Genomic DNA, 17,172 nt, shown 5'->3' with positions numbered 1-17,172 from the left:
TGAGGCCCAATGGCTATGAGCACGCGTGGGAAGCCTCACCTTCAAGGCGCCGGAACGGCGCCTTGGAGGTTGCCTGCGGCCACACTAAGCCGAAAGCGCCCGCTCTCGTCAGATCGCGGAAGCTAAGCGGCTTCAGGCCTGGTTAGTAGCTGAATGGGAGACTGGCTGTAAACCCCAGGTGCTGCAGGCGTTTTTTTGGGTTTGAGCCCCAATGGCTATGAGCACGCGTGGGAAGCCTCACCTTCAAGGCGCCGGAACGGCGCCTTGGAGGTTGCCTGCAGCCACACTAAGCAGAAAGCGCCCGCTCTCGTCAGATTGTGGAAGCTAAGCGGCTTCAGGCCTGGTTAGTAGCTGCATGGGAGACCGGCTGTGAACCCCAGGTGCTGCAGGCGTTTTTTTGGGTTTGAGGCCCAATGGCTATGAGCACGCGTGGGAAGCCTCACCTTCAAGGCGCCGGAACGGCGCCCTGGAGGTTGCCTGCGGCCACACTAAGCCGAAAGCGCCTGCTCTCGTCAGATTGCGGAAGCTAAGCGGCTTCAGGACTGGTTAGTAGCTGCATGGGAGACCGGCTGTGAACCCCAGGTGCTGCAGGCGTTTTTTTGGGTTTGAGGCCCAATGGTTATGAGCACGCGTGGGAAGCCTCACCTTCAAGGCGCCGGAACGGCGCCTTGGAGGTTGCCTGCGGCCACACTAAGCCGAAAGCGCCCGCTCTCGTCAGATCGCGGAAGCTAAGCGGCTTCAGGCCTGGTTAGTAGCTGCATGGTAGACCGGCTGTGAACCCCAGGTGCTGCAGGCGTTTTTTTGGGTTTGAGGCCCAATGGCTATGAGCACGCGTGGGAAGCCTCACCTTCAAGGCGCCGGAACGGCGCCTTGGATGTTGCCTGCGGCCACACTAAGCCGAAAGCGCCCGCTCTCGTCAGATCGCGGAAGCTAAGCGGCTTCAGGCCTGGTTAGTAGCTGCATGGGAGACCGGCTGTAAACCCCAGGTGCTGCAGGCGTTGTATTGGGTTTGAGGCCCAATGGCTATGAGCACGCGTGGGAAGCCTCACCTTCAAGGCGCCGGAACGGCGCCTTGGAGGTTGCCTGTGGCCACACTAAGCCGAAAGCGCCTGCTCTTGTCAGATCGCGGAAGCTAAGCGGCTTCAGGCCTAGTTAGTAGCTGCATGGGAGACCGGCTGTGAACCCCAGGTGCTGCAGGCGTTTTTTTGGGTTTGAGGCCCAATGGCTATGAGCACGCGTGGGAAGCCTCACCTTCAAGACGCCGGAACGGCGCCTTGGAGGTTGCCTGCGGCCACACTAAGCCGAAAGCGCCCGCTCTCGTCAGATTGCGGAAGCTAAGCAGCTTCAGGCCTGGTTAGTAGCTGCATGGGAGACCGGCTGTGAACCCCAGGTGCTGCAGGCGTTTTTTGGGGTTTGAGGCCCAATGGCTATGAGCACGCGTGGGAAGCCTCACCTTCAAGGCGCCGGAACGGCGCCTTGGAGGTTGCCTGCGGCCACACTAAGCCGAAAGCGCCCGGTCTCGTCAGATCGTGGAAGCTAAGCGGCTTCAGGCCTGGTTAGTAGCTGCATGGGAGACCGGCTGTGAACCCCAGGTGCTGCAGGCGTTTTTTTGGGTTTGAGGCCCAATGGCTATGAGCACGCGTGGGAAGCCTCACCTTCAAGGCGCCGGAACGGCGCCTTGGAGGTTGCCTGCGGCCACACTAAGCCGAAAGCGCCCGCTCTCGTCAGATCGCGGAAGCTAAGCGGCTTCAGGCCTGGTTAGTAGCTGCATGGGAGACCGGCTGTGAACCCCAGGTGCTGCAGGCGTTTTTTTTGGGTTTGAGGCCCAATGGCTATGAGCACGCGTGGGAAGCCTCACCTTCAAGGCGCTGGAACGGCGCCTTGGAGGTTGCCTGCGGCCACACTAAGCCGAAAGCGCCCGCTCTCGTCAGATCGCGGAAGCTAAGCGGCTTCAGGCCTGGTTAGTAGCTGCATGGGAGACCGGCTGTAAACCCCAGGTGCTGCAGGCGTTGTTTTGGGTTTGAGGCCCAAGGGCTATGAGCACGCGTGGGAAGCCTCACCTTCAAGGCGCCGGAACGGCGCCTTGGAGGTTGCCTGCGGCCACACTAAGCCGAAAGCGCCTGCTCTTGTCAGATCGCGGAAGCTAAGCGGCTTCAGGCCTAGTTAGTAGCTGCATGGGAGACCGGCTGTGAACCCCAGGTGCTGCAGGCGTTTTTTTGGGTTTGAGGCCCAATGGCTATGAGCACGCGTGGGAAGCCTCACCTTCAAGACGCCGGAACGGCGCCTTGGAGGTTGCCTGCGGCCACACTAAGCCGAAAGCGCCCGCTCTCATCAGATCGCGGAAGCTAAGCGGCTTCAGGCCTGGTTAGTAGCTGTATGGGCGACTGGCTGTGAACCCCAGGTGCTGCAGGTGTTTTTTTGGGTTTGAGGCCCAATGGCTATGAGCACGCGTGGGAAGCCTCACCTTCAAGGCGCCGGAACGGCGCCTTGGAGGTTGCCTGCGGCCACACTAAGCCGAAAGCGCCCGCTCTCGTCAGATCGTGGAAGCTAAGCAGCTTCAGGCCTGGTTAGTAGCTGCATGGGAGACCGGCTGTGAACCCCAGGTGCTGCAGGTGTTTTTTTGGGTTTGAGGCCCAATGGCTATGAGCACGCGTGGGAAGCCTCACCTTCAAGGCGCCGGAACGGCGCCTTGGAGGTTGCCTGCGGCCACACTAAGCCGAAAGCGCCCGCTCTCGTCAGATCGCGGAAGCTAAGCGGCTTCAGGCCTGGTTAGTAGCTGCATGGGAGACCGGCTATGAACCCCAGGTGCTGCAGGTGTTTTTTTGGGTTTGAGGCCCAATGGCTATGAGCACGCGTGGGAAGCCTCACCTTCAAGACGCCGGAACGGCGCCTTGGAGGTTGCCTGCGGCCACACTAAGCCGAAAGCGCCCGCTCTCATCAGATCGTGGAAGCTAAGCGGCTTCAGGCCTGGTTAGTAGCTGTATGGGAGACTGGCTGTGAACCCCAGGTGCTGCAGGTGTTTTTTTGGGTTTGAGGCCCAATGGCTATGAGCACGCGTGGGAAGCCTCACCTTCAAGGCGCCGGAACGGCGCCTTGGAGGTTGCCTGCGGCCACACTAAGCCGAAAGCGCCCGCTCTCGTCAGATCGCGGAAGCTAAGCAGCTTCAGGCCTGGTTAGTAGCTGCATGGGAGACCGGCTGTGAACCCCAGGTGCTGCAGGCGTTTTTTTGGGTTTGAGGCCCAATGGCTATGAGCACGCGTGGGAAGCCTCACCTTCAAGGCGCCGGAACGGCGCCTTGGAGGTTGCCTGCGGCCACACTAAGCCGAAAGCGCCCGCTCTCGTCAGATCGCGGAAGCTAAGCGGCTTCAGGCCTGGTTAGTAGCTGCATGGGAGACCGGCTGTGAACCCCAGGTGCTGCAGGCGTTTTTTTGGGTTTGAGGCCCAATGGCTATGAGCACGCGTGGGAAGACTCACCTTCAAGGCGCCGGAACGGCGCCTTGGAGGTTGCCTGCGGCCACACTAAGCCGAAAGTGCCCGCTCTCGTCAGATCGCGGAAGCTAAGCGGCTTCAGGCCTGGTTAGTAGCTGCATGGGAGACCGGCTATGAACCCCAGGTGCTGCAGGTGTTTTTTTGGGTTTGAGGCCCAATGGCTATGAGCACGCGTGGGAAGCCTCACCTTCAAGGCGCCGGAACGGCCCCTTGGAGGTTGCCTGCGGACACACTAAGCCGAAAGCGCCCGCTCTCGTCAGATCGCGGAAGCTAAGCGGCTTCAGGCCTGGTTAGTAGCTGCATGGGAGACCGTCTGTGAACCCCAGGTGCTGCAGGTGTTTTTTTGGGTTTGAGGCCCAATGGCTATGAGCACGCGTGGGAAGCCTCACCTTCAAGGCGCCGGAACGGCGCCTTGGAGGTTGCCTGCGGCCACACTAAGCCGAAAGCGCCTGCTCTCGTCAGATCGCGGAAGCAAAGCGGCTTCAGGCCTGGTTAGTAGCTGCATGGGAGACCGGCTGTGAACCCCAGGTGCTGCAGGCGTTTTTTTGGGTTTGAGGCCCAATGGCTATGAGCACGCGTGGGAAGCCTCACCTTCAAGACGCCGGAACGGCGCCTTGGAGCTTGCCTGCGGCCACACTAAGCCGAAAGCGCCCGCTCTCGTCAGATCGCGGAAGCCAAGCGGCTTCAGGCCTGGTTAGTAGCTGCATGGGAGACTGGCTGTGAACCCCAGGTGCTGCAGGCGTTTTTTTGGGTTTGAGGCCCAATGGCTATGAGCACGCGTGGGAAGCCTCACCTTCAAGGCGCCGGAACGGCGCCTTGGAGGTTGCCTGCGGCCACACTAAGCCGAAAGCGCCCGCTCTCGTCAGATCGTGGAAGCTAAGCAGCTTCAGGCCTGGTTAGTAGCTGCATGGGAGACCGGCTGTGAACCCCAGGTGCTGCAGGCGTTTTTTTGGGTTTGAGGCCCAATGGCTATGAGCACGCGTGGGAAGCCTCACCTTCAAGGCCCCGGAACGGCGCCTTGGAGGTTGCCTGCGGCCACACTAAGCCGAAAGCGCCCGCTCTCGTCAGATCGCGGAAGCTAAGCGGCTTCAGGCCTGGTTAGTAGCTGCATGGGAGACCGGCTGTGAACCCCAGGTGCTGCAGGTGTTTTTTTGGGTTTGAGGCCCAATGGCTATGAGCACGCGTGGGAAGCCTCACCTTCAAGACGCCAGAACGGCGCCTTGGAGGTTGCCTGCAGCCACACTAAGCCAAAAGCGCCCGCTCTCGTCAGATCGCGGAAGCTAAGCGGCTTCAGGCCTGGTTAGTAGCTGCATGGGAGACTGGCTGTGAACCCCAGGTGCTGCAGGCGTTTTTTTGGGTTTGAGGCCCAATGGCTATGAGCACGCGTGGGAAGCCTCACCTTCAAGGCGCCGGAACAGCGCCTTGGAGGTCGCCTGCGGCCACACTAAGCCGAAAGCGCCCGCTCTCGTCAGATCGTGGAAGCTAAGTGGCTTCAGGCCTGGTTAGTAGCTGCATGGGAGACCGGCTGTGAACCCCAGGTGCTGCAGGCATTTTTTTGGGTTTGAGGCCCAATGGCTATGAGCACGCGTGGGAAGCCTCACCTTCAAGGCGCCGGAACGGCGCCTTGGAGGTTGCCTGCGGCCACACTAAGCCGAAAGCGCCCGCTCTCGTCAGATTGCGGAAGCTAAGCGGCTTCAGGCCTGGTTAGTAGCTGCATGGGAGACCGGCTGTGAACCCCAGGTGCTGCAGGTGTTTTTTTGGGTTTGAGGCCCAATGGCTATGAGCACGCGTGGGAAGCCTCACCTTCAAGGCGCCGGAACGGCGCCTTGGAGGTTGCCTGCGGCCACACTAAGCCGAAAGCGCCCACTCTCATCACATCGCGGAAGCTAAGCGGCTTCAGGCCTGGTTAGTAGCTGCATGGGAGACCGGCTGTGAACCCCAGGTGCTGCAGGTGTTTTTTTGGGTTTGAGGCCCAATGGCTATGAGCACGCGTGGGAAGCCTCACCTTGGAGGTTGCCTGCGGCCACACTAAGCCGAAAGCGCCCGCTCTCGTCAGATCGCGGAAGCTAAGCGGCTTCAGGCCTGGTTAGTAGCTGCATGGTAGACCGGCTGTGAACCCTAGGTGCTGCAGGTGTTTTTTTGGGTTTGAGGCCCAATGGCTATGAGCACGCGTGGGAAGCCTCACCTTCAAGGCGCCGGAACGGCGCCTTGGAGGTTGCCTGCGGCCACACTAAGCCGAAAGCGCCCGCTCTCGTCAGATCGCGGAAGCTAAGCGGCTTCAGGCCTGGTTAGTAGCTGCATGGTAGACCGGCTGTGAACCCCAGGTGCTGCAGGCGTTTTTTTGGGTTTGAGGCCCAATGGCTATGAGCACGCGTGGGAAGCCTCACCTTCAAGGCGCCGGAACAGCGCCTTGGAGGTTGCCTGCGGCCACACTAAGCCGAAAGCGCCCGCTCTCGTCAGATCGCGGAAGCTAAGCGACTTCAGGCCTGGTTAGTAGCTGCATGGGAGACCGGCTGTGAACCCCAGGTGCTGCAGGTGGTTTCTTGGGTTTGAGGCCCAATGGCTATGAGCACGCGTGGGAAGCCTCACCTTCAAGGCGCCGGAACGGCGCCTTGGAGGTTGCCTGCGGCCACACTAAGCCGAAAGCGCCTGCTCTCGTCAGATTGCGGAAGCTAAGCGGCTTCAGGCCTGGTTAGTAGCTGCATGGGAGACCGGCTGTGAACCCCAGGTGCTGCAGGTGTTTTTTTGGGTTTGAGGCCCAATGGCTATGAGCACGCGTGGGAAGCCTCACCTTCAAGACGCCGGAACGGCGCCTTGGAGGTTGCCTGCGGCCACACTAAGCCGAAAGCGCCCGCTCTCGTCAGATCGCGGAAGCTAAGCAGCTTCAGGCCTGGTTAGTAGCTGCATGGGAGACCGGCTGTGAACCCCAGGTGCTGCAGGCGTTTTTTTGGGTTTGAGGCCCAATGGCTATGAGCACGCGTGGGAAGCCTCACCTTCAAGGCGCCGGAACGGCGCCTTGGAGGTTGCCTGCGGCCACACTAAGCCGAAAGCGCCCGCTCTCGTCAGATCGCGGAAGCTAAGCGGCTTCAGGCCTGGTTAGTAGCTGCATGGGAGACCGTCTGTGAACCCCAGGTGCTGCAGGTGTTTTTTTGGGTTTGAGGCCCAATGGCTATGAGCACGCGTGGGAAGCCTCACCTCCAAGGCGCCGGAACGGCGCCTTGGAGGTTGCCTGCGGCCACACTAAGCCGAAAGCGCCTGCTCTCGTCAGATCGCGGAAGCAAAGCGGCTTCAGGCCTGGTTAGTAGCTGCATGGGAGACCGGCTGTGAACCCCAGGTGCTGCAGGCGTTTTTTTGGGTTTGAGGCCCAATGGCTATGAGCACGCGTGGGAAGCCTCACCTTCAAGACGCCGGAACGGCGCCTTGGAGCTTGCCTGCGGCCACACTAAGCCGAAAGCGCCCGCTCTCGTCAGATCGCGGAAGCCAAGCGGCTTCAGGCCTGGTTAGTAGTTGCATGGGAGACTGGCTGTGAACCCCAGGTGCTGCAGGTGTTTTTTTGGGTTTGAGGCCCAATGGCTATGAGCACGCGTGGGAAGCCTCACCTTCAAGGCGCCGGAACGGCGCTTTGGAGGTTGCCTGCGGCCACACTAAGCCGAAAGCGTCAGATCGCGGAAGCTAAGCGGCTTTAGGCCTGGTTAGTAGCTGCATGGGAGACCGGCTATGAACCCCAGGTGCTGTAGGCGTTTTTTTGGGTTTGAGGCCCAATGGCTATGAGCACGCGTGGGAAACCTCACCTTCAAGGCGCCGGAACGGCGCCTTGGAGGTTGCCTGCGGCCACACTAAGCCGAAAGCGCCCGCTCTGGTCAGATTGCGGAAGCTAAGCGGCTTCAGGCCTGGTTAGTAGCTGCATGGGAGACCGACTGTGAACCCCAGGTGCTGCAGGCGTTTTTTTGGGTTTGAGGCCCAATGGCTATGAGCACGCGTGGGAAGCCTCACCTTCAAGGCGCCGGAACGGCGCCTTCGAGGTTGCCTGCGGCCACACTAAGCCGAAAGCGCCCGCTCTCGTCAGATCGCGGAAGCTAAGCGGCTTCAGGCCTGGTTAGTAGCTGCATGGGAGACCGGCTGTGAACCCCAGGTGCTGCAGGTGGTTTTTTGGGTTTGAGGCCCAATGGCTATGAGCACGCGTGGGAAGCCTCACCTTCAAGGCGCCGGAACGGCGCCTTTGAGGTTGCCGCCGGCCACACAAAGCCGAAAGTGCCTGCTGTCGTCAGATCGCGGAAGCTAAGCGGCTTCAGGCCTGGTTAGTAGCTGCATGGGAGACCGGCTGTGAACCCCAGGTGCTGCAGGCGTTTTTTTGGGTTTGAGGCCCAATGGCTATGAGCACGCGTGGGAAGCCTCACCTTCAAGACGCCAGAACGGCGCCTTGGAGGTTGCCTGCGGCCACACTAAGCCGAAAGCGCCCGCTCTGGTCAGATTGCGGAAGCTAAGCGGCTTCAGGCCTGGTTAGTAGCTGCATGGGAGACCGGCTGTGAACCCCAGGTGCTGCAGGCGTTTTTTTGGGTTTGAGGCCCAATGGCTATGAGCACGCGTGGGAAGCCTCACCTTCAAGGCGCCGGAACGGCGCCCTGGAGGTTGCCTGCGGCCACCCTAAGCCGAAAGCGCCTGCTCTCGTCAGATTGCGGAAGCTAAGCGGCTTCAGGCCTGGTTAGTAGCTGCATGGGAGACCGGCTGTGAACCCCATGTGCTGCAGGCGTTTTTTTGGGTTTGAGGCCCAATGGCTATGAGCACGCGTGGGATCCTCACCTTCAAGGCGCCGGAACGGCGCATTGGAGGTTGCCTGCGGCCACACTAAGCCGAAAGCGCCCGCTCTCGTCAGATCGCGGAAGCTAAGCGGCTTCAGGCCTGGTAAGTAGCTGCATGGGAGACTGGCTGTGAACCCCAGGTGCTGCAGGTGTTTTTTTGGGTTTGAGGCCCAATGGCTATGAGCACGCGTGGGAAGCCTCACCTTCAAGGCGCTGGAACGGCGCCTTGGAGGTTGCCTGCGGCCACACTAAGCCGAAAGCGCCCGTTCTCGTCAGATCGCGGAAGCTAAGCGGCTTCAGGCCTGGTTAGTAGCTGCATGGGAGACCGGCTGTGAACCCCAGGTGCTGCAGGCGTTTTTTTTGGGTTTGAGGCCCAATGGCTATGAGCACGCGTGGGAAGCCTCACCTTCAAGGCGCCGGAACGGCGCCTTAGAGGTTGCCTGCGGCCACACTAAGCCGAAAGCGCCCGCTCTCGTCAGATCGCGGAAGCTAAGCAGCTTCAGGCCTGGTTAGTAGCTGCATGGGAGACCGGCTGTGAACCCCGGGTGCTGCAGGTGTTTTTTTGGGTTTGAGGCCCAATGGCTATGAGCACGCGTGGGAAGCCTCACCTTCAAGGCGCCGGAACGGCGCCTTGGAGGTTGCCTGCGGCCACACTAAGCCGAAAGCGCCCGCTCTCGTCAGATCGCGGAAGCTAAGCGGTTTCAGGCCTGGTTAGTAGCTGCATGGGAGACCGGCTGTAAACCCCAGGTGGTGCAGGCGTTTTTTTGGGTTTGAGGCCCAATGGCTATGAGCACGCGTGGGAAGCCTCACCTTCAAGGCGCCGGAACGGCGCCTTGGAGGTTGCCTGCAGCCACACTAAGCCGAAAGCGCCCGCTCTCGTCAGATCGCGGAAGCTAAGCGGCTTCAGGCCTGGTTAGTAGCTGCATGGGAGACCGGCTGTGAACCCGAGGTGCTACAGGCGTTTTTTTGGGTTTGAGGCCCAATGGCTATGAGCACGCGTGGGAAGCCTCACCTTCAAGGCGCCGGAACGGCGCCTTGGAGGTTGCCTGCGGCCACACTAAGCCGAAAGCGCCCGCTCTCGTTAGATCACGGAAGCTAAGCGGCTTCAGGCCTGGTTAGTAGCTGCATGGGAGACCGGCTGTGAACCCCAGGTGCTGCAGGCATTTTTTTGGGTTTGAGGCCCAATGGCTATGAGCACGCGTGGGAAGCCTCACCTTCAAGGCGCCGGAACGGCGCCTTCGAGGTTGCCTGCGGCCACACTAAGCCGAAAGCACCCGCTCTGGTCAGATTGCGGAAGCTAAGCGGCTTCAGGCCTGGTTAGTAGCTGCATGGGAGACTGGCTGTGAACCCCAGGTGCTGCAGGCGTTTTTTTTGGGTTTGAGGCCCAATGGCTATGAGCACGCGTGGGAAGCCTCACCTTCAAGGCGCCGGAACGGCGCCCTGGAGGTTGCCTGCGGCCACACTAAGCCGAAAGCGCCCGCTCTCGTCAGATTGCGGAAGCTAAGCGGCATCAGGCCTGGTTAGTAGCTGCATGGGAGACCGGCTGTGAACCCCAGGTGCTGCAGGCGTTTTTTTGGGTTTGAGGCCCAATGGCTATGAGCACGCGTGGGATCCTCACCTTCAAGGCGCCGGAACGGCGCATTGGAGGTTGCCTGCGGCCACACTAAGCCGAAAGTGCCCGCTCTCGTCAGATCGCGGAAGCTAAGCGGCTTCAGGCCTGGTTAGTAGCTGCATGGGAGACCGGCTGTGAACCCCAGGTGCTGCAGGCATTTTTTTGGGTTTGAGGCCCAATGGCTATGAGCACGCGTGGGAAGCCTCACCTTCAAGGCGCTGGAACGGCACCTTGGAGGTTGCCTGCGGCCACACTAAGCCGAAAGCGCCCGCTCTCGTCAGATCGCGGAAGCTAAGCGGCTTCAGGCCTGGTTAGTAGCTGCATGGGAGACCGGCTGTGAACCCTAGGTGCTGCAGGCGTTTTTTTGGGTTTGAGGCCCAATGTCTATAAGCACGCGTGGAAAGCCTCACCTTCAAGGCGCCGGAACGGCGCCTTGGAGGTTGCCTGCGGCCACACTAAGCCGAAAGCGCCCGCTCTCGTCAGATCGCGGAAGCTAAGCGGCTTCAGGCCTGGTTAGTAGCTGCATGGGAGACCGGCTTTGAACCCCAGGTGCTGCAGGCGTATTTTTGGGTTTGAGGCCCAATGGCTATGAGCACGCGTGGGAAGCCTCACCTTCAAGGCGCCGGAACGGCGCCTTGGAGGTTGCCTGCGGCCACACTAAGCCGAAAGCGCCCGCTCTCGTCAGATCGCGGAAGCTAAGCGGCTTCAGGCCTGGTTAGTAGCTGAATGGGAGACTGGCTGTAAACCCCAGGTGCTGCAGGCGTTTTTTTGGGTTTGAGCCCCAATGGCTATGAGCACGCGTGGGAAGCCTCACCTTCAAGGCGCCGGAACGGCGCCTTGGAGGTTGCCTGCAGCCACACTAAGCAGAAAGCGCCCGCTCTCGTCAGATTGTGGAAGCTAAGCGGCTTCAGGCCTGGTTAGTAGCTGCATGGGAGACCGGCTGTGAACCCCAGGTGCTGCAGGCGTTTTTTTGGGTTTGAGGCCCAATGGCTATGAGCACGCGTGGGAAGCCTCACCTTCAAGGCGCCGGAACGGCGCCCTGGAGGTTGCCTGCGGCCACACTAAGCCGAAAGCGCCTGCTCTCGTCAGATTGCGGAAGCTAAGCGGCTTCAGGACTGGTTAGTAGCTGCATGGGAGACCGGCTGTGAACCCCAGGTGCTGCAGGCGTTTTTTTGGGTTTGAGGCCCAATGGTTATGAGCACGCGTGGGAAGCCTCACCTTCAAGGCGCCGGAACGGCGCCTTGGAGGTTGCCTGCGGCCACACTAAGCCGAAAGCGCCCGCTCTCGTCAGATCGCGGAAGCTAAGCGGCTTCAGGCCTGGTTAGTAGCTGCATGGTAGACCGGCTGTGAACCCCAGGTGCTGCAGGCGTTTTTTTGGGTTTGAGGCCCAATGGCTATGAGCACGCGTGGGAAGCCTCACCTTCAAGGCGCCGGAACGGCGCCTTGGATGTTGCCTGCGGCCACACTAAGCCGAAAGCGCCCGCTCTCGTCAGATCGCGGAAGCTAAGCGGCTTCAGGCCTGGTTAGTAGCTGCATGGGAGACCGGCTGTAAACCCCAGGTGCTGCAGGCGTTGTATTGGGTTTGAGGCCCAATGGCTATGAGCACGCGTGGGAAGCCTCACCTTCAAGGCGCCGGAACGGCGCCTTGGAGGTTGCCTGTGGCCACACTAAGCCGAAAGCGCCTGCTCTTGTCAGATCGCGGAAGCTAAGCGGCTTCAGGCCTAGTTAGTAGCTGCATGGGAGACCGGCTGTGAACCCCAGGTGCTGCAGGCGTTTTTTTGGGTTTGAGGCCCAATGGCTATGAGCACGCGTGGGAAGCCTCACCTTCAAGACGCCGGAACGGCGCCTTGGAGGTTGCCTGCGGCCACACTAAGCCGAAAGCGCCCGCTCTCGTCAGATTGCGGAAGCTAAGCAGCTTCAGGCCTGGTTAGTAGCTGCATGGGAGACCGGCTGTGAACCCCAGGTGCTGCAGGCGTTTTTTGGGGTTTGAGGCCCAATGGCTATGAGCACGCGTGGGAAGCCTCACCTTCAAGGCGCCGGAACGGCGCCTTGGAGGTTGCCTGCGGCCACACTAAGCCGAAAGCGCCCGGTCTCGTCAGATCGTGGAAGCTAAGCGGCTTCAGGCCTGGTTAGTAGCTGCATGGGAGACCGGCTGTGAACCCCAGGTGCTGCAGGCGTTTTTTTTGGGTTTGAGGCCCAATGGCTATGAGCACGCGTGGGAAGCCTCACCTTCAAGGCGCCGGAACGGCGCCTTGGAGGTTGCCTGCGGCCACACTAAGCCGAAAGCGCCCGCTCTCGTCAGATCGCGGAAGCTAAGCGGCTTCAGGCCTGGTTAGTAGCTGCATGGGAGACCGGCTGTGAACCCCAGGTGCTGCAGGCGTTTTTTTGGGTTTGAGGCCCAATGGCTATGAGCACGCGTGGGAAGCCTCACCTTCAAGGCGCTGGAACGGCGCCTTGGAGGTTGCCTGCGGCCACACTAAGCCGAAAGCGCCCGCTCTCGTCAGATCGCGGAAGCTAAGCGGCTTCAGGCCTGGTTAGTAGCTGCATGGGAGACCGGCTGTAAACCCCAGGTGCTGCAGGCGTTGTTTTGGGTTTGAGGCCCAAGGGCTATGAGCACGCGTGGGAAGCCTCACCTTCAAGGCGCCGGAACGGCGCCTTGGAGGTTGCCTGCGGCCACACTAAGCCGAAAGCGCCTGCTCTTGTCAGATCGCGGAAGCTAAGCGGCTTCAGGCCTAGTTAGTAGCTGCATGGGAGACCGGCTGTGAACCCCAGGTGCTGCAGGCGTTTTTTTGGGTTTGAGGCCCAATGGCTATGAGCACGCGTGGGAAGCCTCACCTTCAAGACGCCGGAACGGCGCCTTGGAGGTTGCCTGCGGCCACACTAAGCCGAAAGCGCCCGCTCTCATCAGATCGCGGAAGCTAAGCGGCTTCAGGCCTGGTTAGTAGCTGTATGGGCGACTGGCTGTGAACCCCAGGTGCTGCAGGTGTTTTTTTGGGTTTGAGGCCCAATGGCTATGAGCACGCGTGGGAAGCCTCACCTTCAAGGCGCCGGAACGGCGCCTTGGAGGTTGCCTGCGGCCACACTAAGCCGAAAGCGCCCGCTCTCGTCAGATCGTGGAAGCTAAGCAGCTTCAGGCCTGGTTAGTAGCTGCATGGGAGACCGGCTGTGAACCCCAGGTGCTGCAGGTGTTTTTTTGGGTTTGAGGCCCAATGGCTATGAGCACGCGTGGGAAGCCTCACCTTCAAGGCGCCGGAACGGCGCCTTGGAGGTTGCCTGCGGCCACACTAAGCCGAAAGCGCCCGCTCTCGTCAGATCGCGGAAGCTAAGCGGCTTCAGGCCTGGTTAGTAGCTGCATGGGAGACCGGCTATGAACCCCAGGTGCTGCAGGTGTTTTTTTGGGTTTGAGGCCCAATGGCTATGAGCACGCGTGGGAAGCCTCACCTTCAAGACGCCGGAACGGCGCCTTGGAGGTTGCCTGCGGCCACACTAAGCCGAAAGCGCCCGCTCTCATCAGATCGTGGAAGCTAAGCGGCTTCAGGCCTGGTTAGTAGCTGTATGGGAGACTGGCTGTGAACCCCAGGTGCTGCAGGTGTTTTTTTGGGTTTGAGGCCCAATGGCTATGAGCACGCGTGGGAAGCCTCACCTTCAAGGCGCCGGAACGGCGCCTTGGAGGTTGCCTGCGGCCACACTAAGCCGAAAGCGCCCGCTCTCGTCAGATCGCGGAAGCTAAGCAGCTTCAGGCCTGGTTAGTAGCTGCATGGGAGACCGGCTGTGAACCCCAGGTGCTGCAGGCGTTTTTTTTGGGTTTGAGGCCCAATGGCTATGAGCACGCGTGGGAAGCCTCACCTTCAAGGCGCCGGAACGGCGCCTTGGAGGTTGCCTGCGGCCACACTAAGCCGAAAGCGCCCGCTCTCGTCAGATCGCGGAAGCTAAGCGGCTTCAGGCCTGGTTAGTAGCTGCATGGGAGACCGGCTGTGAACCCCAGGTGCTGCAGGCGTTTTTTTGGGTTTGAGGCCCAATGGCTATGAGCACGCGTGGGAAGACTCACCTTCAAGGCGCCGGAACGGCGCCTTGGAGGTTGCCTGCGGCCACACTAAGCCGAAAGTGCCCGCTCTCGTCAGATCGCGGAAGCTAAGCGGCTTCAGGCCTGGTTAGTAGCTGCATGGGAGACCGGCTATGAACCCCAGGTGCTGCAGGTGTTTTTTTGGGTTTGAGGCCCAATGGCTATGAGCACGCGTGGGAAGCCTCACCTTCAAGGCGCCTGAACGGCGCCTTGGAGGTTGCCTGCGGCCACACTAAGCCGAAAGCGCCCGCTCTGGTCAGATTGCGGAAGCTAAGCGGCTTCAGGCCTGGTTAGTAGCTGCATGGGAGACCGGCTGTGAACCCCAGGTGCTGCAGGCGTTTTTTTGGGTTTGAGGCCCAATGGCTATGAGCACGCGTGGGAAGCCTCACCTTCAAGGCGCCGGAACGGCGCCCTGGAGGTTGCCTGCGGCCACACTAAGCCGAAAGCGCCCGCTCTCGTCAGATCGCGGAAGCTAAGCGGCTTCAGGCCTGGTTAGTAGCTGCATGGGAGACCGGCTGTGAACCCCAGGTGCTGCAGGTGTTTTTTTGGGTTTGAGGCCCAATGGCTGTGAGCATGCGTGGGAAGCCTCACCTTCAAGGCGCCGGAACGGCGCCTTGGAGGTTGCCTGCGGTCACACTAAGCCGAAAGCACCTGCTCTCGTCAGATCGCGGAAGCTAAGCGGCTTCAGGCCTAGTTAGTAGCTGCATGGGAGAACGGCTGTGAACCCCAGGTGCTGCAGGTGTTTTTTTGGGTTTGAGGCCCAATGGCTATGAGCACGCGTATGAAGCCTCACCTTCAAGGCGCCGGAGCGGCGCCTTGGAGGTTGCCTGCGGCCACACTAAGCCGAAAGCGCCCGCTCTCGTCAGATCGCGGAAGCTAAGCGGCTTCAGGCCTGGTTAGTAGCTGCATGGGAGACCGGCTGTGAACCCCAGGTGCTGCAGGCGTTTTTTTGGGTTTGAGGCCCAATGGCTATGAGCACGCGTGGGAAGCCTCACCTTCAAGGCGCCGGAACGGCGCCTTGGAGGTTGCCTGCGGCCACACTAAGCCGAAAGCGCCCGCTCTCGTCAGATTGCGGAAGCTAAGCGGCTTCAGGCCTGGTTAGTAGCTGCATGGGAGACCGGCTATGAACCCCAGGTGCTGCAGGTGTTTTTTTGGGTTTGAGGCCCAATGGCTATGAGCACGCGTGGGAAGCCTCACCTTCAAGGCGCCGGAACGGCGCCTTGGAGGTTGCCTGCGGCCACACTAAGCCGAAAGCGCCCGCTCTGGTCAGATTGCGGAAGCTAAGCGGCTTCAGGCCTGGTTAGTAGCTGCATGGGAGACCGGCTGTGAACCCCAGGTGCTGCAGGCGTTTTTTTGGGTTTGAGGCCCAATGGCTATGAGCACGCGTGGGAAGCCTCACCTTCAAGGCGCCGGAACGGCGCCCTGGAGGTTGCCTGCGGCCACACTAAGCCGAAAGCGCCCGCTCTCGTCAGATTGCGGAAGCTAAGCGGCTTCATGCCTGGTTAGTAGCTGCATGGGAGACCGGCTGTGAACCCCAGGTGCTGCAGGCGTTTTTTTGGGTTTGAGGCCCAATGGCTATGAGCACGCGTGGAAAGCCTCACCTTCAAGGCGCCGGAACGGCGCCTTGGAGGTTGCCTGCGGCCACACTAAGCCGAAAGCGTCAGATCGCGGAAGCTAAGCGGCTTCAGGCCTGGTTAGTAGCTGCATGGGAGACCGGCTGTGAACCCCAGGTGCTGCAGGCGTTTTTTTGGGTTTGAGGCCCAATGGCTATGAGCACGCGTGGAAAGCCTCACCTTCAAGGCGCCGGAACGGCGCCTTGGAGGTTGCCTGCGGCCACACTAAGCCGAAAGCGCCTGCTCTTGTCAGATCGCGGAAGCTAAGCGGCTTCAGGCCTAGTTAGTAGCTGCATGGGAGACCGGCTGTGAACCCCAGGTGCTGCAGGCGGTTTTTTGGGTTTGAGGCCCAATGGCTATGAGCACGCGTGAGAAGCCTCACCTTCAAGACGCCGGAACGGCGCCTTGGAGGTTGCCTGCGGCCACACTAAGCCGAAAGCGCCCGCTCTCATCAGATCGCGGAAGCTAAGCGGCTTCAGGCCTGGTTAGTAGCTGTATGGGAGACTGGCTGTGAACCCCAGGTGCTGCAGGTGTTTTTTTGGGTTTGAGGCCCAATGGCTATGAGCACGCGTGGGAAGCCTCACCTTCAAGGCGCCGGAACGGCGCCTTGGAGGTTGCCTGCGGCCACACTAAGCCGAAAGCGCCCGCTCTCGTCAGATCGCGGAAGCTAAGCAGCTTCAGGCCTGGTTAGTAGCTGCATGGGAGACCGGCTGTGAACCCCAGGTGCTGCAGGCGTTTTTTTGGGTTTGAGGCCCAATGGCTATGAGCACGCGTGGGAAGCCTCACCTTCAAGGCGCCGGAACGGCGCCTTGGAGGTTGCCTGCGGCCACACTAAGCCGAAAGCGCCCGCTCTCGTCAGATCGCGGAAGCTAAGCGGCTTCAGGCCTGGTTAGTAGCTGCATGGGAGACCGGCTGTGAACCCCAGGTGCTGCAGGCGTTTTTTTGGGTTTGAGGCCCAATGGCTATGAGCACGCGTGGGAAGCCTCACCTTCAAGGCGCCGGAACGGCGCCTTGGAGGTTGCCTGCGGCCACACTAAGCCGAAAGCGCCCGCTCTCGTCAGATCGCGGAAGCTAAGCGGCTTCAGGCCTGGTTAGTAGCTGCATGGGAGACCGGCTATGAACCCCAGGTGCTGCAGGTGTTTTTTTGGGTTTGAGGCCCAATGGCTATGAGCACGCGTGGGAAGCCTCACCTTCAAGGCGCCGGAACGGCGCCTTGGAGGTTGCCTGCGGCCACACTAAGCCGGAAGCGCCCGCTCTGGTCAGATTGCGGAAGCTAAGCTGCTTCAGGCCTGGTTAGTAGCTGCATGGGAGACCGGCTGTGAACCCCAGGTGCTGCAGGCGTTTTTTTGGGTTTGAGGCCCAATGGCTATGAGCACGCGTGGGAAGCCTCACCTTCAAGGCGCCGGAACGGCGCCTTGGAGGTTGCCTGCGGCCACACTAAGCCGAAAGCGCCCGCTCTCGTCAGATCGCGGAAGCTAAGCGGCTTCAGGCCTGGTTAGTAGCTGCATGGGAGACCGGCTGTGAACCCCAGGTGCTGCAGGTGTTTTTTTGGGTTTGAGGCCCAATGGCTGTGAGCATGCGTGGGAAGCCTCACCT

At 60.7% G+C, this 17,172-nt stretch overlaps 8 non-coding genes and 74 pseudogenes across 8 annotated transcripts; all 82 read left to right on the top strand.

The window, feature by feature from the left end:
- Positions 1-71: 71 nt before the first annotated feature.
- On the top strand, positions 72-190 carry LOC137559318 (5S ribosomal RNA; annotated as a pseudogene).
- An 83-nt stretch (positions 191-273) lies between these two features.
- On the top strand, positions 274-392 carry LOC137552033 (5S ribosomal RNA; annotated as a pseudogene).
- Positions 393-475: 83 nt separating this feature from the next.
- LOC137552431 (5S ribosomal RNA) lies at positions 476-594 on the top strand (annotated as a pseudogene).
- An 83-nt stretch (positions 595-677) lies between these two features.
- LOC137558317 (5S ribosomal RNA) lies at positions 678-796 on the top strand (annotated as a pseudogene).
- Positions 797-879: 83 nt separating this feature from the next.
- On the top strand, positions 880-998 carry LOC137557522 (5S ribosomal RNA; annotated as a pseudogene).
- An 83-nt stretch (positions 999-1,081) lies between these two features.
- Positions 1,082-1,200, top strand: LOC137552345 (5S ribosomal RNA; annotated as a pseudogene).
- An 83-nt stretch (positions 1,201-1,283) lies between these two features.
- Positions 1,284-1,402, top strand: LOC137549364 (5S ribosomal RNA; annotated as a pseudogene).
- An 83-nt stretch (positions 1,403-1,485) lies between these two features.
- LOC137549631 (5S ribosomal RNA) lies at positions 1,486-1,604 on the top strand (annotated as a pseudogene).
- An 83-nt stretch (positions 1,605-1,687) lies between these two features.
- LOC137556227 (5S ribosomal RNA) lies at positions 1,688-1,806 on the top strand. Its single transcript, XR_011028885.1, has one exon. It is a non-coding gene; the product is annotated as a 5S ribosomal RNA (ribosomal RNA).
- An 84-nt stretch (positions 1,807-1,890) lies between these two features.
- LOC137557521 (5S ribosomal RNA) lies at positions 1,891-2,009 on the top strand (annotated as a pseudogene).
- Positions 2,010-2,092: 83 nt separating this feature from the next.
- On the top strand, positions 2,093-2,211 carry LOC137551557 (5S ribosomal RNA; annotated as a pseudogene).
- Positions 2,212-2,294: 83 nt separating this feature from the next.
- Positions 2,295-2,413, top strand: LOC137559481 (5S ribosomal RNA; annotated as a pseudogene).
- An 83-nt stretch (positions 2,414-2,496) lies between these two features.
- On the top strand, positions 2,497-2,615 carry LOC137550952 (5S ribosomal RNA; annotated as a pseudogene).
- An 83-nt stretch (positions 2,616-2,698) lies between these two features.
- LOC137547549 (5S ribosomal RNA) lies at positions 2,699-2,817 on the top strand (annotated as a pseudogene).
- Positions 2,818-2,900: 83 nt separating this feature from the next.
- Positions 2,901-3,019, top strand: LOC137549383 (5S ribosomal RNA; annotated as a pseudogene).
- Positions 3,020-3,102: 83 nt separating this feature from the next.
- Positions 3,103-3,221, top strand: LOC137559024 (5S ribosomal RNA; annotated as a pseudogene).
- Positions 3,222-3,304: 83 nt separating this feature from the next.
- On the top strand, positions 3,305-3,423 carry LOC137556226 (5S ribosomal RNA). The gene has a single exon (XR_011028884.1). It is a non-coding gene; the product is annotated as a 5S ribosomal RNA (ribosomal RNA).
- An 83-nt stretch (positions 3,424-3,506) lies between these two features.
- On the top strand, positions 3,507-3,625 carry LOC137548987 (5S ribosomal RNA; annotated as a pseudogene).
- Positions 3,626-3,708: 83 nt separating this feature from the next.
- Positions 3,709-3,827, top strand: LOC137547859 (5S ribosomal RNA; annotated as a pseudogene).
- Positions 3,828-3,910: 83 nt separating this feature from the next.
- LOC137547835 (5S ribosomal RNA) lies at positions 3,911-4,029 on the top strand (annotated as a pseudogene).
- Positions 4,030-4,112: 83 nt separating this feature from the next.
- Positions 4,113-4,231, top strand: LOC137548164 (5S ribosomal RNA; annotated as a pseudogene).
- An 83-nt stretch (positions 4,232-4,314) lies between these two features.
- Positions 4,315-4,433, top strand: LOC137549300 (5S ribosomal RNA; annotated as a pseudogene).
- An 83-nt stretch (positions 4,434-4,516) lies between these two features.
- LOC137557488 (5S ribosomal RNA) lies at positions 4,517-4,635 on the top strand (annotated as a pseudogene).
- An 83-nt stretch (positions 4,636-4,718) lies between these two features.
- Positions 4,719-4,837, top strand: LOC137549294 (5S ribosomal RNA; annotated as a pseudogene).
- An 83-nt stretch (positions 4,838-4,920) lies between these two features.
- Positions 4,921-5,039, top strand: LOC137548116 (5S ribosomal RNA; annotated as a pseudogene).
- An 83-nt stretch (positions 5,040-5,122) lies between these two features.
- LOC137548316 (5S ribosomal RNA) lies at positions 5,123-5,241 on the top strand (annotated as a pseudogene).
- Positions 5,242-5,324: 83 nt separating this feature from the next.
- On the top strand, positions 5,325-5,443 carry LOC137553140 (5S ribosomal RNA; annotated as a pseudogene).
- Positions 5,444-5,504: 61 nt separating this feature from the next.
- Positions 5,505-5,623, top strand: LOC137549709 (5S ribosomal RNA; annotated as a pseudogene).
- An 83-nt stretch (positions 5,624-5,706) lies between these two features.
- Positions 5,707-5,825, top strand: LOC137558316 (5S ribosomal RNA; annotated as a pseudogene).
- Positions 5,826-5,908: 83 nt separating this feature from the next.
- LOC137548376 (5S ribosomal RNA) lies at positions 5,909-6,027 on the top strand (annotated as a pseudogene).
- Positions 6,028-6,110: 83 nt separating this feature from the next.
- LOC137549854 (5S ribosomal RNA) lies at positions 6,111-6,229 on the top strand (annotated as a pseudogene).
- An 83-nt stretch (positions 6,230-6,312) lies between these two features.
- On the top strand, positions 6,313-6,431 carry LOC137559023 (5S ribosomal RNA; annotated as a pseudogene).
- Positions 6,432-6,514: 83 nt separating this feature from the next.
- Positions 6,515-6,633, top strand: LOC137556618 (5S ribosomal RNA). Its single transcript, XR_011029260.1, has one exon. It is a non-coding gene; the product is annotated as a 5S ribosomal RNA (ribosomal RNA).
- An 83-nt stretch (positions 6,634-6,716) lies between these two features.
- On the top strand, positions 6,717-6,835 carry LOC137547834 (5S ribosomal RNA; annotated as a pseudogene).
- An 83-nt stretch (positions 6,836-6,918) lies between these two features.
- Positions 6,919-7,037, top strand: LOC137548407 (5S ribosomal RNA; annotated as a pseudogene).
- Positions 7,038-7,312: 275 nt separating this feature from the next.
- LOC137549832 (5S ribosomal RNA) lies at positions 7,313-7,431 on the top strand (annotated as a pseudogene).
- Positions 7,432-7,514: 83 nt separating this feature from the next.
- Positions 7,515-7,633, top strand: LOC137557487 (5S ribosomal RNA; annotated as a pseudogene).
- Positions 7,634-7,918: 285 nt separating this feature from the next.
- Positions 7,919-8,037, top strand: LOC137549993 (5S ribosomal RNA; annotated as a pseudogene).
- Positions 8,038-8,120: 83 nt separating this feature from the next.
- Positions 8,121-8,239, top strand: LOC137553124 (5S ribosomal RNA; annotated as a pseudogene).
- An 82-nt stretch (positions 8,240-8,321) lies between these two features.
- Positions 8,322-8,440, top strand: LOC137548818 (5S ribosomal RNA; annotated as a pseudogene).
- Positions 8,441-8,523: 83 nt separating this feature from the next.
- LOC137557151 (5S ribosomal RNA) lies at positions 8,524-8,642 on the top strand (annotated as a pseudogene).
- Positions 8,643-8,726: 84 nt separating this feature from the next.
- On the top strand, positions 8,727-8,845 carry LOC137549101 (5S ribosomal RNA; annotated as a pseudogene).
- An 83-nt stretch (positions 8,846-8,928) lies between these two features.
- LOC137550719 (5S ribosomal RNA) lies at positions 8,929-9,047 on the top strand (annotated as a pseudogene).
- Positions 9,048-9,130: 83 nt separating this feature from the next.
- Positions 9,131-9,249, top strand: LOC137550675 (5S ribosomal RNA; annotated as a pseudogene).
- An 83-nt stretch (positions 9,250-9,332) lies between these two features.
- On the top strand, positions 9,333-9,451 carry LOC137559329 (5S ribosomal RNA; annotated as a pseudogene).
- An 83-nt stretch (positions 9,452-9,534) lies between these two features.
- On the top strand, positions 9,535-9,653 carry LOC137551213 (5S ribosomal RNA; annotated as a pseudogene).
- An 84-nt stretch (positions 9,654-9,737) lies between these two features.
- On the top strand, positions 9,738-9,856 carry LOC137549660 (5S ribosomal RNA; annotated as a pseudogene).
- Positions 9,857-9,938: 82 nt separating this feature from the next.
- On the top strand, positions 9,939-10,057 carry LOC137556858 (5S ribosomal RNA). The gene has a single exon (XR_011029496.1). It is a non-coding gene; the product is annotated as a 5S ribosomal RNA (ribosomal RNA).
- An 83-nt stretch (positions 10,058-10,140) lies between these two features.
- On the top strand, positions 10,141-10,259 carry LOC137558138 (5S ribosomal RNA; annotated as a pseudogene).
- An 83-nt stretch (positions 10,260-10,342) lies between these two features.
- On the top strand, positions 10,343-10,461 carry LOC137558251 (5S ribosomal RNA; annotated as a pseudogene).
- An 83-nt stretch (positions 10,462-10,544) lies between these two features.
- LOC137559317 (5S ribosomal RNA) lies at positions 10,545-10,663 on the top strand (annotated as a pseudogene).
- An 83-nt stretch (positions 10,664-10,746) lies between these two features.
- Positions 10,747-10,865, top strand: LOC137552032 (5S ribosomal RNA; annotated as a pseudogene).
- An 83-nt stretch (positions 10,866-10,948) lies between these two features.
- On the top strand, positions 10,949-11,067 carry LOC137552430 (5S ribosomal RNA; annotated as a pseudogene).
- Positions 11,068-11,150: 83 nt separating this feature from the next.
- Positions 11,151-11,269, top strand: LOC137558315 (5S ribosomal RNA; annotated as a pseudogene).
- An 83-nt stretch (positions 11,270-11,352) lies between these two features.
- Positions 11,353-11,471, top strand: LOC137557519 (5S ribosomal RNA; annotated as a pseudogene).
- Positions 11,472-11,554: 83 nt separating this feature from the next.
- Positions 11,555-11,673, top strand: LOC137552344 (5S ribosomal RNA; annotated as a pseudogene).
- Positions 11,674-11,756: 83 nt separating this feature from the next.
- LOC137549363 (5S ribosomal RNA) lies at positions 11,757-11,875 on the top strand (annotated as a pseudogene).
- An 83-nt stretch (positions 11,876-11,958) lies between these two features.
- Positions 11,959-12,077, top strand: LOC137549630 (5S ribosomal RNA; annotated as a pseudogene).
- Positions 12,078-12,161: 84 nt separating this feature from the next.
- Positions 12,162-12,280, top strand: LOC137556225 (5S ribosomal RNA). The gene has a single exon (XR_011028883.1). It is a non-coding gene; the product is annotated as a 5S ribosomal RNA (ribosomal RNA).
- Positions 12,281-12,363: 83 nt separating this feature from the next.
- LOC137557517 (5S ribosomal RNA) lies at positions 12,364-12,482 on the top strand (annotated as a pseudogene).
- Positions 12,483-12,565: 83 nt separating this feature from the next.
- Positions 12,566-12,684, top strand: LOC137551556 (5S ribosomal RNA; annotated as a pseudogene).
- Positions 12,685-12,767: 83 nt separating this feature from the next.
- Positions 12,768-12,886, top strand: LOC137559480 (5S ribosomal RNA; annotated as a pseudogene).
- Positions 12,887-12,969: 83 nt separating this feature from the next.
- Positions 12,970-13,088, top strand: LOC137550951 (5S ribosomal RNA; annotated as a pseudogene).
- Positions 13,089-13,171: 83 nt separating this feature from the next.
- On the top strand, positions 13,172-13,290 carry LOC137547548 (5S ribosomal RNA; annotated as a pseudogene).
- Positions 13,291-13,373: 83 nt separating this feature from the next.
- Positions 13,374-13,492, top strand: LOC137549382 (5S ribosomal RNA; annotated as a pseudogene).
- An 83-nt stretch (positions 13,493-13,575) lies between these two features.
- LOC137559022 (5S ribosomal RNA) lies at positions 13,576-13,694 on the top strand (annotated as a pseudogene).
- An 84-nt stretch (positions 13,695-13,778) lies between these two features.
- Positions 13,779-13,897, top strand: LOC137556223 (5S ribosomal RNA). Its single transcript, XR_011028881.1, has one exon. It is a non-coding gene; the product is annotated as a 5S ribosomal RNA (ribosomal RNA).
- Positions 13,898-13,980: 83 nt separating this feature from the next.
- LOC137548986 (5S ribosomal RNA) lies at positions 13,981-14,099 on the top strand (annotated as a pseudogene).
- Positions 14,100-14,182: 83 nt separating this feature from the next.
- On the top strand, positions 14,183-14,301 carry LOC137549992 (5S ribosomal RNA; annotated as a pseudogene).
- An 83-nt stretch (positions 14,302-14,384) lies between these two features.
- LOC137557486 (5S ribosomal RNA) lies at positions 14,385-14,503 on the top strand (annotated as a pseudogene).
- An 83-nt stretch (positions 14,504-14,586) lies between these two features.
- LOC137553003 (5S ribosomal RNA) lies at positions 14,587-14,705 on the top strand (annotated as a pseudogene).
- An 83-nt stretch (positions 14,706-14,788) lies between these two features.
- LOC137556222 (5S ribosomal RNA) lies at positions 14,789-14,907 on the top strand. The gene has a single exon (XR_011028880.1). It is a non-coding gene; the product is annotated as a 5S ribosomal RNA (ribosomal RNA).
- Positions 14,908-14,990: 83 nt separating this feature from the next.
- LOC137549827 (5S ribosomal RNA) lies at positions 14,991-15,109 on the top strand (annotated as a pseudogene).
- Positions 15,110-15,192: 83 nt separating this feature from the next.
- Positions 15,193-15,311, top strand: LOC137549991 (5S ribosomal RNA; annotated as a pseudogene).
- Positions 15,312-15,394: 83 nt separating this feature from the next.
- LOC137550921 (5S ribosomal RNA) lies at positions 15,395-15,513 on the top strand (annotated as a pseudogene).
- Positions 15,514-15,788: 275 nt separating this feature from the next.
- LOC137551555 (5S ribosomal RNA) lies at positions 15,789-15,907 on the top strand (annotated as a pseudogene).
- Positions 15,908-15,990: 83 nt separating this feature from the next.
- Positions 15,991-16,109, top strand: LOC137559116 (5S ribosomal RNA; annotated as a pseudogene).
- Positions 16,110-16,192: 83 nt separating this feature from the next.
- Positions 16,193-16,311, top strand: LOC137559020 (5S ribosomal RNA; annotated as a pseudogene).
- An 83-nt stretch (positions 16,312-16,394) lies between these two features.
- LOC137556221 (5S ribosomal RNA) lies at positions 16,395-16,513 on the top strand. The gene has a single exon (XR_011028879.1). It is a non-coding gene; the product is annotated as a 5S ribosomal RNA (ribosomal RNA).
- An 83-nt stretch (positions 16,514-16,596) lies between these two features.
- LOC137547546 (5S ribosomal RNA) lies at positions 16,597-16,715 on the top strand (annotated as a pseudogene).
- An 83-nt stretch (positions 16,716-16,798) lies between these two features.
- On the top strand, positions 16,799-16,917 carry LOC137552769 (5S ribosomal RNA; annotated as a pseudogene).
- An 83-nt stretch (positions 16,918-17,000) lies between these two features.
- On the top strand, positions 17,001-17,119 carry LOC137557485 (5S ribosomal RNA; annotated as a pseudogene).
- The last annotated feature ends 53 nt before the right edge of the window (positions 17,120-17,172 follow it).

Source organism: Hyperolius riggenbachi, chromosome 2 (genome assembly GCF_040937935.1).
Source record: "Hyperolius riggenbachi isolate aHypRig1 chromosome 2, aHypRig1.pri, whole genome shotgun sequence".
Lineage (NCBI taxonomy): Eukaryota > Metazoa > Chordata > Amphibia > Anura > Hyperoliidae > Hyperolius > Hyperolius riggenbachi.
The sequence above is the reverse complement of the archived record's forward strand: the minus strand, read 5'-3'. Positions and strand labels throughout refer to the sequence as shown.